Below are 13,983 nucleotides of genomic sequence, written 5' to 3' on the forward strand. Positions count from 1 at the left end.
CACCGGACCTGGAGCAGTCCCGGGCGTCGCCCCTCGCTCCCCGTTGGGGTTGACGAGGGGCGCTTAGTGCGCAGGCGCGCGCGCAGCGCAGATACCTGCGGGGCGAAGGGGCTGTGGGAGGAGGCTGGGAGACTGGCCGCCGAGAAGCCCCCGGGCTGGCAGCTCAGGGCTGGGGTCGGGGCGAGTGGGCTAAGAGGGCGGGACTGGAGGAGTAGCGTTTCCCTCCGGGTTCGAATTGGTGCCGCCCCAGGCCTCTCAACATCTATGGGGGTGGGCCTGTAGGATGACCCCTCCTGCACCTGTGTTGTGCTTGTGCGGGGCGCACGTGATCGAGATGGACTGGAGCCCCATCCTAAGGGACACATTTTGGCTCTTGGCCTCAGTTGCCCTAGTTTTTAAGAAGGTTGAAGTTGCAGGAAGCACATAAGTATGTCATCTCTGTTGATGTTTATCTTTACCTGTATATTTACTCTTGATCCTACATCTTGAAGATAATACAGGGTTTTGTGCGGATAATTTTGCAGTGAAGTTCACGTTTCATCTCCTTTAAAAGGTCTTGCACAGCCGCTGGCCCGTTTTAGCCGCGGCCTTTATCTTGGGGGAAAATGTAAGTACGTGAGAAGCTGTGCACAGGAGTATTCTTACACTTGTTTGTTGCCCTGAAATAATAATGATGGCTATTAAAGTCGTTGCGGGCTATGAAGGCAACGGTTGGGAGCCAGCTACATTGCCTTCCTGGAATTAGAAGGATCCCTCCTGCCCTCCCCATGTTACTGTGACCTTTCTCAGTTACTGTGCCCCAAACTCATGTCTTCACATCTTAAACCTCTTTTAAGTCATCATGGTAAAGGAAAATGAGTGAAGTTGAGTACTTATCAAACTTCTCTCGTTTTATAGTCGTGGAGCCAAATTTTAATTTCTATGCGGAGAGGATCCCAAGTCTGGGTTTTTTCAGGCGTTACAGCTTACTGAAAGGGAATAAACCGGATCGTTAGGGCCAGCCTGAGTTTATTTTTCTAGTTAACTGTAATTAGGGGCTAGCTTCCATTCTATTATGCAGCTATTCAGATTTTGATAATTAGTAATAAAGTGGATGGTGGGGTTGATGGAAAACCAAAGATACAGGCTACTTATAGGTGAAATAGATTTAAGATGTTTTTCTCATGTTAGAGCACCTCCCAAGAATGTGTCTTGACCTTAAACCACGCTCTTAAACTTGTTTTACTTGTATGCTGTGAAAGGTGATCTGCTTATAAACATTTTCGTTTTATAGTCAATGAAGAAAATATTTCTCACTGGAGTTGATACTACTTGCTAGTCCATGGTCTATAGGATAAACTATTACTAGTCTCTAAATTTTCTGCACTGGTTGAGAACAATTTTTTATCCCTATCAAACAGTTGTTCTTATTGGCAGTGAGTCACTCCTCACAAGACCCTTAGGAATTCTGAATCACTCAGATCACCGGAAGGGGACTTGTTTCTTTTGAAGTGTAAAATCCTCCCATGGTTTATTTGGAAGTACGGTTAACCAGAATATTGGGTTAACAAAGGGACCCTCTTCCCTTCCCTGAACACTTGAGTAAGTGGGAGTATGTTACAATTATAGGCCTTGTTCTAGCCTTGATACCGAGTTTGTTAGTGAACTTGCGTAGTGCCTGCAGCTGTCCTCTGCTCTCTGGGACGTGCTTCGAACTTGCCATTCCAGCATGGCACTGCCGTAGTACAGAGTGTCATCCTGAACCTAGAGATGCTTTGTTGTGTGTTTTAGTGACATCCTGGTGATTATAGAGACACTTGGTTTTGAGGGTTTTTGTGTTTTTGTTTTTTGGTTCATCCAGTGGTCCCTCCCTTTTCCCCACCTGATAAAGAAAGCAAAGTAATGGTATACTGAGAAAAATTGGAGGGCATCTAATCTAAACTCTTAAGGAATGAAGACACCGATGTGCCTCCAGAAGTGACTCTCCCAAATCACAGGCTGTTTACCGGGGAAGGCAGGATCAGAAACCAGGACTCCTGACTGTGCTTGCTCTTTCCATAGCCTTCCATCAACACTTAGCTTTTACAAACTGACTGGGTTGTAATTTATATACTGAAAACATGCACTTTTTAAATGTACAGCTTGATGAGTTATCAAGAGTGAACGTTAACCACTGTAAGCAGCCCCCAGAGTCAAGGAACAGAGAGCATTAGTAGCCTCCAGAAGCCCCTGTGCCTCCCCCATTCACTACCCTGTTACACCTGCCCCAAAGGACACCACTTTGTTAGCTTCTAGCACTGCAGATGTAATAATAACTGTTTGTGAACTTTCTGCAAATGGAATCATTTGGTAAGGGCATACTGTTGGGTGACTCCTCTCACGGAAAAAGGCAGGGCCGGTGTTAATGAGGTGATACATGTAAAGCATGTGGCGTGGTTCCTGGGATGTAGTATGTGCTCGGTGAAACTTAGGGGCCCTGTTACTGTCACTTGTGCGGTGGCTAACAAGTGAGTGCTGTGTGCCCAACAGTGAGGCAGGTAGGCTCTCTGGGGATGCTAGAATATATTACATATACACATATATTCATTTGATAGCTTATTTTTATGATGATTCAATACATGGATTTACGGCGCAGCCTTCTGAATATCAGCAGAACTTCCGTTCTCACCTGACAGGAGTTTTGGATAAATCCCATTTCTCAATTTTCAATCAATAATCAGTTTTATTCTGAAAGCATTAATGTAATTCACGAAGGGTTTATTTGTATAAACCAATCACAGATTTAGTAAGTGCTTGAATTGCAGTTGATAAGTTGTATCCAGTACATTTTTTATGAGTGGTTCTCTGAGTGGAAGTATATTGGGTTGAGTGGTGTGAATTTTTCTAGATCGGGGGAAAGAGAAGTTGTTCCTCCATTTTCTTGGTTTGTGAAACTGGGATGGTCAGGCTGGGGCTTGACTAGATGGGGAAGAGGGAGGATGGACAGGGTGCTGCTGACCGGGGAAAGCACCTAATGAGGCATGGGAAGCTCTCTAAGCCAAGACCATGCCACTTGAGCAAGTGTGTGCCACAGCTTTTGGAGACAGTCTTCTAGTATTCTGGGCATTCTAGATTACTGGATGCCAGGCTCAAAGCCTTGCTTTCTGGCTCCTATTTGGTTCTGCCACCAGGAAGGATTAGATTTTCTTTAAATCAGCAGAAGGGAATACTGATTATTTTACCATGCCTTTTTCTTTTCCCCCCTCAATAATTTTAAAATAATTGTGAAAAATACAGTGATTGGGATGAAGAATTTGGTTGTTGCAGAAGTACTAGTTGCTTTACTTTGTTGTTGTTCTGTGAAGTTCAGAAAATAGCTAGAATTATGTCCTTGAGTAATAATTATGTACCGAAAAATAATGTGTAGACTCCATGTTTTCTTTTGCAATTTGTAATTATAATGGGATTGAGAGGAAACTGGAAAAGAATTTTATCATGTCGCTGAGAGCTGTGGGCAAGTTACAGTGTCCTTTCCATCTGCAAAATAGGGTTACTGATCATTCCTATCTAATAAGGTTGCTGTGAAGCTTTTTAGTATTTTGCTGTACAGAGGGCGTAGGTAGCAGGTACTGTAAGGTTGGCTGCTGTACCACAAATAAAAACTGTCATGTCTGTCGGCGTCCTTGTTGTATCTGCACAAGTGACTCTCCTCTGCCCTTGATTTTGTGATATCTCTTAACTTCTTTCATTTCAAAAATCTTAAATTTAATAAAAGCATTACATTGACTTATAAGTGTGTGCACTGTTTGTAATTACTGGGTCAAGAAAACCAAACCAGGATAGGCAGTCAGCAGTTAGGAGGGGGTGGGAGTCAACTCTAGTTAGCCAGACTTGGTTTCGGATGAGATCAGCCTTTATCAGCAGCCTAGCAGATCAGGGCCACGTCCTGGTAATCTGAGTTATTCCTATTCTGGGGCTGTTGTTACTAACCGTGGTACCTGTTTTAAGTCCCCTCATCTGGTTTCTCCATCCAGAAATGGGGGTGAACTGTTGAGATAATGGCTGCACACAGTGAACAAGTCCAAGAGTGTAAAAATTAGGGCAAAAGTGTATTTCCTTCCCACCACTGTCCCCCAGGCCTTTCCCAGAGACAGCCTGGTACCAGTTCCTTTGGGAGCCTTCCAGAGAAACATATAATTGACAGTGTGTGGGATATCCCCCTTCTCTCTTTTTTTTTTTTTAACCGCAAATGGTGGCATATTACACCAGCTTGGTCTTTTTTCACACATTGTAGACCTCCAAAAAAGTGGAAGAATAATTATATTGAGCACCCATGTATGCAGTACCCAGTTAAGAAACAGGGCCTAACATGGATGTGAGGGCGATCTGGCCGCGACATCTGTTACCCCATTGATCTCCACGGTTGATTCGGCTGATCTGGCTGGCTAGGCGGGTGTCCCCTCCCTCACTGCTCCATGTGTGTCCCTCCCGAAGCTGCGCGCTCGGTCGAAGAGGACAACCTTCCCCGATAGAGGAGGACCGTTCTTCAGTCAAGGGTATACGAGTAGCTGCGCTCCCCTACTGGAACCTCCAAACAGGCTCTCAAGAAACAGGGCCTAACAAGCCCCCCTCCCTTTGTAAATAACCACCTTCCGGGGCTTGGTGTTTATCATTCCTCTGCAGGTCTTTATCCTCTCAAACATGGAAGTGTGACCTTCTGTGTATGCTGTTACATTGGGTATTTTTTTTTCCTTAATTTTTATTCATTTAGTTGCCAGAGAGCAACGGGGGAGGGGGAGAGAGAAGAGGAGAGGGGGGAGCTCGAGGTCATGTGCACAAGCAGTGGGAGCTGCAGGCAGAGGGAGAAGCAGGCTCCCTGCTGAGCAAGGAGCCTGATGCAGGACTTGATCGTGGGATCAGGACCCAAGCGAAAGGCAGATGCTTAACTGACTGAGCCACCCAGGCATCCCTTGTATTGGGTATTTTGTGCAAATATTGTGTGTATTCTTGGGTTAATTTTTTTCTTTTGGCTAGTGAGGTTCATTGATGTCCATAACGTGTAGATCTTTTCACTGTAGTATAGTATTTCGTTTATGTCCGACTTCGTTGCTAGGCATTTAGATTATTTCTAGCTTTGTTTTTCTCTTAAACTGCTTCTATTCAATTCTTGTGCACATGAACAGACCTTTCTCTAGGGGGTATACCTAGGAATGGACTTGCTAAGCTGTAGACTGTAAACTTTGCCAATTTTATAAAAGAGTGAATAGGTTTGCATTCTTCTTTAATTTATACCTTAGAGGCCATTTCATGCCTAGTACGGATAGATCTGTCTTTTAAAATTTGGAATAATTTGAGATTTACAGAAAAATTGAAAAGATAGTGTGGTGAGTTCCTGTATACCCTTCTCCCAGCTTCCTGTACTGTTAACTCTTGTATATCCACTGTATATTTGCCAAAAGTAAGGAGTGAACATCGGGACAGTGTTGTTAACTACACTGCAAACTTGATGGGGCCTTTACCAATGTTCCCACTGATCTCATGTTTCTGTTCCGGGATCGAGTCCAGGGTTCCACATTGCATTTAGTTGTGGTGTCTTAATCTCCTCCCACCTCCCAGCTGTTGAAAAAACAGTCGCAGAGGATTTCATTGTATGCATGTATCAGTTTAGTTAACCTCATCGATGGACATCTTTTTTTTTTTTTTCCCAGAAAAAGTGCTGTGAATCCTAATGACACTTCTAAATTTTAAAATTTAATCCTGGCCATATTTGGACAGCACTGCTTTTGAAAAGGAAGTATTTACTTTAAGGGGGATTTCATAAATTAGATTGAAGGCGATACTATAGAAAGTTCTTTTGGCCAGTCTTTGGGGTGACACTACAGTAAAGAAAAAAAAAAACTTCCTTTACCAGTGGTGATGGGATGCTGTCCTGCAAGTGTAGGCATCGATAGCAGAGGGTCACATGGCCTCCTGTCTCACAAGGATTAAAACCCAAGGTTTGTCTTGCAGGGTTGCATGTTATCTGGCTTTTGGCTGCCTTTCAGAGCTCTTCTCCCTCTTCCTCCCATTTCCAGCCTCTGGTGCCCTGTTTATCCTCCGAGCCTTTGCATTCTGTGTGCCACCTGTCTGGAACATTTTCCTCCTGAGATGATCCCCGTGCATTCCTCCCTCCACTCAGTTGTCTGCTCCGTTGTTGCCTCATCCGAATTCCCCACTGCTCCATCTAAATGGCCATGCTGTCCTGCCCTAGTCTTGTTCTTCATTTGACTTGGCCTCATGTGTCTTCATAGCACTCACCGCTACCTGACATTCTGTGCTATGTGTATTTGCAGTTGGTCTGTCTGCAGTGTGTGTGTGACTGTGCTCGGCCCCTACTAGGCGCTCAGTGTTGCTAAATGGTGGTGTGAGGTGCTGCCAAGTGGACTTCAGCCCAGGCAGATTACTGTGCCTGAAACTTCAGTGTGGATAGTGCCAAGTCTTTATCACAAATAAAAAAAACATTGTATTTACTGAAAGCCGTTTTAAGATTTTGTGTCTTGGAGTTGACAAATCGGCAGTGACTTTGAGCTCAGGTGAAGTGTCGACCATTGTAATAGTTTCTACATCCAGGTTAGAGGGACCCATAAGACTGTTGGAGAGGGTTTTCTGTAGGCGGTAGAGACATTAGGAGTCTAACAGAACTTAGATACTCTGGTGGCTGTGATTTGTGGTGAATCTGAAAAGGGAACCAGCTATAATTTGAGAAGTTATTTCCCTTCCGTTGGGTTCCACAAATTGGCTCTTCGTAAATGGTGGCTCTAAAGCTTTTTCGTCTCCCCATCCTTATATACTCATGAGTTGAGGGACCCCAAACAGCTTTTGGTGATGTGGGCCCTAGCTATTGATATTTACCATCTTATCAGTTAAGCTGACAATTAAAAAAATAATCTTTTAGAAATGGTAAGCATTACATAATTTTAGTGAAAAATAACGTTTCTTAAACACGGACATATTAAGTGAGAAGAATGGCTTGTTTGACATTTTTGCAGTTTTTCTAACACCTGGCTAGATTGTCTGCTGTGTCTGCATGCGGTGTGCTGCTGTGTCACGTGCCATATGCCTCTGGAAAAACTCCACCGCACATGTCGGACTGAATAAGTGAAAAAGGCAGCTAATGCCTTGGTATTACTATTATGAGAATTTTGACCTCCTGGATGCCCTGAAGGAATCTCCGGGACCTTCAGGGTTCTCTGGATCACACTTTGAGAACCACTGGTTATATAGCTGCTTTGCAGGAGCTACAGGCATCATAATTACCACTTAATTGAGAGTTTGTGTATCCAGTACTGTTCCGAGTGCTTTTTGCTTCACATTGGTTTAATCCTCACAACAGCCCTCTGAGGTGAAAGCAGCGGAATCAGAATGCTGGGGCATCCTGATATCCTAGCCTAATCTGTGCCGTGGTCTGAAGTTTAGATCTTGGCATTTCAAATGAAGGGCTGTATTCCTTTTATTGACGAAGGTGAGTCAGAAGTGCCATACATAGTTGACATATTTACACGTATCTGAAACTTTCTAATGATCCTGTGGGACAGGCCCAGAGCACTGTACTTCTGTATTAGTGCGGTTTGCATGAGATCCTTTTTTAGCATATTATTGCCTTCTCCAGGTGTGCTGAGACCACCCAGCCTGTTAGCAGGGATGGGGTAGAACCCATGGTGGCTTCTAGGTGACTGAGTTGACTTTGCAGCATCTGGGCCGGGACTAGAACTGTTGACGTCTACCTGGACCTGTTCACCTGACTGGACCCTGGGCAGTCCGGCCAGGGGTTCATTTCTTCATGGTCCAGTTGTGGCGGCATCCTGTCTAAGGTGATTGAAGTTCATCTCTGATCACCACCTGATAGGTTAACACTCAGAAGAAGAGCTTTCTTTGTAGCAGTTTATGTTGCATTGAAGTGCTCTTGAATGAACTAGATAGGAATTTCTCTTCCCCAAATTAATTATGCCACATTGCATCACTCTTGTGCAAGGTATGAGGATTGCACTCTTGTCCCTTGGTGTTTCAGTTGATTGCACAAGCCGATTTGCCTGACCACTCTCTTGCCTTCTCCACGTAGATCAGTTTTTTGTCCTTTTTTTTTTTTTTTTTAAATATTTTATTTATTTGTCAGAGAGAGAGCGCGCACAAGCAGGGAGTGCGGCAGGCCGAGGGAGAAGCAGGAGCCCGATGTGCGATTCGATCCTAGGACCCTGGGATCATAACCTGAGCTGAAGGCAGACCCTCAACTGACTGAGCCACCCAGGTGTCCCGATCAGTTTTTTGTCCTGGAATGATCTTACTTGTGAGAAAAATTAAGGAGCAAGAGGAGGGAAAAATTGAGGGAGAGGAGAAACAGGGAAGAACCTTTGTCTTAGATAACAGAACTAATAGCTTATTGGGGCCAGAGGTGATGGGATGTCAGCCAGGCGAGCTCCAGAACTTTATCGCTATAGTTTCCTTTTGTGATAAGAGGAATTTTTGGACCTTACTTCCTTCAGATCAAGGCAGACCTTGGAGCATATGCTATTCTGAATGATGAAATGGGCAGTGTTTTTATTTGGCTCCGCAGAATGCTTCCCAAAACAGGATCCTCTAAAGAGGAGACAGGTGCTCCTTGCCGTAGAAGCCAGCTTTTGGATGGAGCAGTCAGTGTTGAGTGGATTGCTTTAATTTCCTGCAGGACCCAAGAACCTGAGTTCTGAGAAATGTCTTGAGTGCAGGGAGCCTGAGGTATTTGCTGCCCCTCCCCGGGGCTTAGCCTCTCCTGGTTTCCTAGCAGCCTGCCTGTTGCCATGGTGCTCCATTTCCCAGGCGGCAGATCCATTGCCCTGTGGAATGTCTCCTCGGATCACTGGTGCTGCGAAGCTGCTTGCATTTTCTGTTACCCTTTTTTTGGTAACTAGACTCTGAACAGTATTTAGCATATGTTACCTAAGATATTTACAAGGAAAAACAATGGCTAAAATAATAAGACTGTTTTAACAAATGGAGCATAAGCTACATCTTCTTGGAAAGGTTGTCCCCTTCATTCTGAGAGTGTTTTTGAAAACCTTCGGTGATTAAGTTACGTATGAAGACTTAAAATATCCTTAGTGGAGTCCTTTGGGGCTCTTCTGGTGAGTGAGGTAGATGATGAAGCTGGTATTTAGTTAGGCTTAGGTTTGACTGCAGACAACAGAGACCTAGAATAGTATGGCTTAAATATAATAGAACCGCCCCTGTCCTTCCACGGGAAGTGCAGGAGCCAGACAGTCCAGGCCTAGTGTGGTGGTTCTACTTCCAGAAGCACTGAGAGACTGCATCCTTGAGGTCTAGCCCCTTTCTTCATGAGTGCTAAAGATCCAGCCGTCACGCTTGTCTTTCAAGGCCGGAATGTGGTTTCACGGCCAGACCCCGCTACAAGGGAGACTGGGAAATGTAGTTTTTAAATCTTGGCAGCCATGTGTGTAGCTAAAAATCTGTGCTTCTGCTCCCATGAAGGGAGTGGAGAATGGATATAGGGAACAATTTGTGGTCTCGTAACCAAACCCAAGTTCCTCTCTTGGGTGTGCAACAAAGCCAGTCTCTGAGACATCAGGTTTGCAGCAAGGGAAGCGTTTATTTGAAAGCCAGCCAAACAAGGAGAGGAGAGGGCAAGCCTCAGATCCTCCTCCCTGAAGGGGGACAGAACAAGTTTTATAATCAGGGGTTGAGATTACGTATGTGTGTTGATGAAAAGGGTGGGGAAACAGGACTGTTCATGAGGAAAGGTGGAACATGTACGTTGAGCAAGCACGTATGTGACCTCTCCCATGTTCACTTTGGGGTGGGGACGTGAAATTAAAATGAGGCCAAATTGGGGTCCTGCCATCATCATCTTAAGTAGAGGGGCTATGTGGATGCTCTGAGAGCCCCTATAAACTGGATGGGGTTTTGGGCTCCTATCTCAGGTAAGGAATGCAGGGTCTTGCTTGCTCGTAGGCTGAAATCTTATCAGTAACCTTGAGCCCAGGCCTCTGCAGGGACAGCTAGTGGATTTGTTACTGGGGTCTGAAAAGAAACAACAGCCGATTAGGGAGAAACAGGTCTGTGAAAAAACAAGCTTTAAATCCTCATAGTTTCAGCCTCTTTAACCCTGTAGGATACAGTTTCAGTTTCTGCCATATTGGGCAGTAATAATTGTTCCCTGAAACTGGTGGGTAAGGTTTAACTTTTTTCTGACTTGGAAGGTAACATGGGAAGAAATTGTACCACGATAATACAAATCAGAACGTGAACGCTTTCCATTGGTGATTCTTCCCTCAAGTCCATCATTAACAGTTAGGTGCACAATTAACTGAGCTTTGTAGATACCCGGCACTCTGTCCTTCCTTTGCTTTCTCATTGATTTTCACAGAATTCCCGAGAAAGGGGCGCTCTTTTTTCCATATTTTGCAGATGATTGTGGCATAAGTAGTTGTCCAGGTCTTGGCATTAATCGCTAGCAGAGCAGGGGGTTTCAGTCAGGCCAGTGTTCCCCCCAGCACTCAGGGCAGCCATCATTTTGTCATATTGCCTCCTCGTCCTTCCCGAAAAGGAAAGGTTTGGAGGGGGCTTTTCTGAAAAAGGTGGGTTCCAGAAAGAATTTGAACTATGACAACTATATCAGGATTGGAGGCAAAGAAGCCCCTAGCTCCAGTGTCATGAATTATTGAGAGCATTTCGTCTGTGGTGTTGTTAGTGCCTTGCTGGGCCCCTCTCATTCTTGCTCATGCAAACCTCTTGTGTAGCACCTGTGTACATAGTGTCGACTCCTGGGCTTCTGCGTGGAGCCTGTGTTCCACTCTGTGTGACTAGCATTTGGGATGTAACTCTTTAGGTCTTTAAGCTGCCAGTGAAGTACTTGATGAAATGCAGAGTAAACAGACACAACAGCCTGGATTCCACTATTTGTGGGAGCACCTGTTTTGGGCAGGAAGTGGATCAGAGAAAGTCCTGCTGTTGCTACTACAGGTGGTGATGAGGATGATGATAGCACTTGACTTCTGTAGTCCTGCCTTGTGTTTTACGAATACTGGTTACTTTTATGAACTTCTAGGAGTACTAGTAATAGGCCCATTTTGCAGATTGGAAGACTGAAGTTGTCAGGTCACCTGACTAGAATTGGTGAGCTGTGATCTGAGCCCTTGACGGTCTGATTTCAAAGCCAGTCTGGTAGGGAGTCGAGATATGTGGATAAATGAAAGTGCCAGAGTGAGGCTGGCAAAGGCGTGATGGCTGAGAGATGTAATCATTCTGGCAGTTGGAAGTGCATAATGATGTCGCCTTGATTCTCAGCAACGTTCCAGTGACCCCAGTAGCTGCATCTTCATTTTACAGATGGAGAGCAAGCTCAGGACAGTGAGTAGCTGAAGGTCATTTATTTGGGTGGGACGTGGAGGCAGATCTTGTTTTGTTTCGCTTTGTTTTTTTTTTTCAATTTCCCACATTTGAAAAACATTTACTTTAGATGGTGGGTCACCTACCTTGGAGGTCTCATTTTCCAAGTGCAAGGGTTACTTTCTTTTTGCAAGAGGTCATCACACCTAAAACAACGTGGCTCTAGTGAGCTCTCCCTGCCTTCCAGGCCCACTGAGGTTTTTGTCTAGAGGCAAGAGCTGCTGCAAACCCATTTCTGGTCCAGCTCATGGCCGCCGTTCTTAGTAAAGGAAGATTGCATTACAGCCTCTTTGTTATAAATGACCTACATGTGGGTCCTTTAGAACATGTCTGTTTTCAGGGGCGCCTGGGTGGCACAGCGGTTAAGCGTCTGCCTTCGGCTCAGGGCGTGATCCTGACATTGTGGGATCGAGCCCCACATCAGGCTCCTCCGCTAGGAGCCTGCTTCTTCCTCTCCCACTCCCCCTGCTTGTGTTCCCTCTCTCGCTGGCTGTCTCTATCTCAGTCAAATAAATAAATAAAATCTTAAAAAAAAAAAAAAAAAAGAACATGTCTGTTTTCTTTTAGGCCTGGGGAGTAAAAAGGGAACACAGTGCACCCATTCCTTTGCTAAGGAAATACAATTGAAGTTCTTGGTCTTAGAAAACAACACAAAGCCTGTCTTTCCTTAATAAAAGGAAACTTGCCCGAAGGGTTTTAGTGTCTCTGAAGGGATGATTTCTGTAATCTCAGTTTACCAGTGTGTTGTCATTGAGGGCTCAAGTGGCAGGCCTTGGAACCCAGAGGGGTAGTGCCTGGTTCGCCCTGAGGAGTGTTTGTGCCTTAACATATTTAATTAGAACTCTCCAAGGGGTCAGGCACATGTTTTCTAAGAACTTTCTTAGAGTTCAGCATATTGCCTCAAAAGAAGGAAGTTGGTGTTTGGGGGCAGAGTGTGGGAGAATGAGAATAGAGATGAAAGCTTTGCTGGGAGCATGTTTCGAGAAACAACTCATCAGAAAGTGGCTTAGGGTAATTTTTATATGTTGGTTATGTATACCCACTGAAAATGTCGTTTGCCTCATTGTTACGGGAGTGAAGATGTGTGGCCCCTAAGAGGGCTTTTAGCGCTGCTCACCACGCAGGATCTCTCACACAGAATTCCTTGTAGGTTGGGCATTTTGTTTCTGTGTGGTTGCTTCTGCTTTTGGAGAGGTCATCATCTGATGAGGCAGCTCACTCCCTCTTTATGACCCTGCGGACGGCCCGTGCCTCGAGCTGTGGTCTGTTTGCCTTAGCCTCTACCCATTGCTCTCAGGTCTGGGTCTGAAACCTCACACAGCAGATCCTCTCCGTTGTGATAGGTGGAAAGCATCCTTTCCCTATGAAGATGGCAGTTTCTCTGAAACACTGTCTCTCCCAGCTGAACACCTCCAGTCTTCTAAGGGTCTCGGGAATGGTGTCACGTGCCCTCACCTTTCCGACCTGCTGTGCTTGGCACTGACTCGGGGAAGCAAAGCAGGTGTGTTCTGCCCTTCCTGAGGCTTGAGCACCACTGCCCCTCCACGGGCTTGTGTTCACATTTGTTTTTTTTTTATTTTCATTATGATTTTTTTTAGATTTTACTTCTTTATTTGACAGAGAGAGAGAGAGAGCCCACAAGCAGGGCTCACAGCAGGCAGAGGGAGAGAGAGAAGCAGGCTCCCCGCTGAGCAGAGAGCCTGATGTGGGGGATCCATTCCAGACCCTGGGATCACAACCTGAGCCAAAGGCAGGTGCCCCTCGTGTTTACATTTAAGTTTAACCCTGTGAGTTTCATTTTTCTAGCTGTCCTTTTGGAATCTTTCTGGTAGCTTTTCTTTCATCCTGTTGCTACCACTTTTTGCTTGGAATTTTTGGTATGAGCTTTCCATTCGAGTCAGGTGCCCCATCATCTGAATCTCCCCCCCCCTTTTCAGTTCTCCCACATCATGCCTGGGTTTTTAAGACCGTAGCATGAGCTATTGCCCATGGTGATTTTTCACATAGGGACTAGTGTGCCAGATGAGATCTTCTCATTGGGCCTGAGGTCTGTCATTGCAGCCTGGCTCCTGAGAAGACAAAGATTTCTCTCCTTTGGAATGTTCAGGAATTCCCTTTCCCCCTCTCAGCCGGTCTTTTGTATTTCTGTCTTGCAGGGGCCAGTTCAAATTTCATTTTGAAGAAGCCTCCTCCAGCTGCCCCTGTGCAGCTAGTCTTTTTGCTGCTCCAGGACTTGTCATCGGCCCGTTTCTGTTAACATACCACCATTTCTTCGGGGTCTGTCCCTCCCACCCGTGGAGTCAGCCCAAGTCTGTCCACTTTTCCCTGCTGCCTGAGCGCAGTGTTCTTGGCCCAGTCAGTGGAGTTTGGTAATCACGCCTTCTTAGTTGTTTTCCCACTTGGGTGGAGAAAACCCATGTTTGCTTTTAGAGCCAGGCTTCAGTCCTCAGCTGGGGTCCCTGGACAGGGGTAGTGTCTGCGAGCTCCCTGAAATGGCGTGAGGGTGTTGTGTATTTAATACATTTTCCAGGAAAAGGATTCGCGTCTCAGAGTGTTCTGATCCCACCGTTTGGTTCCCTCACAGGGCATCAGGTCCTGAAATAAGCC

At 45.5% G+C, this 13,983-nt stretch overlaps 1 protein-coding gene across 2 annotated transcripts in view; it reads left to right on the plus strand.

Moving 5' to 3' along the window:
- Nucleotides 1–13,983, plus strand: part of PSAP (prosaposin) — a 32,597-nt gene that overhangs the window by 200 nt on the left and 18,414 nt on the right. The window lies entirely within an intron of this gene.

Source organism: Ursus arctos, unplaced genomic scaffold, assembly GCF_023065955.2.
Source record: "Ursus arctos isolate Adak ecotype North America unplaced genomic scaffold, UrsArc2.0 scaffold_7, whole genome shotgun sequence".
Classification (NCBI taxonomy): Eukaryota; Metazoa; Chordata; class Mammalia; order Carnivora; family Ursidae; genus Ursus; species Ursus arctos.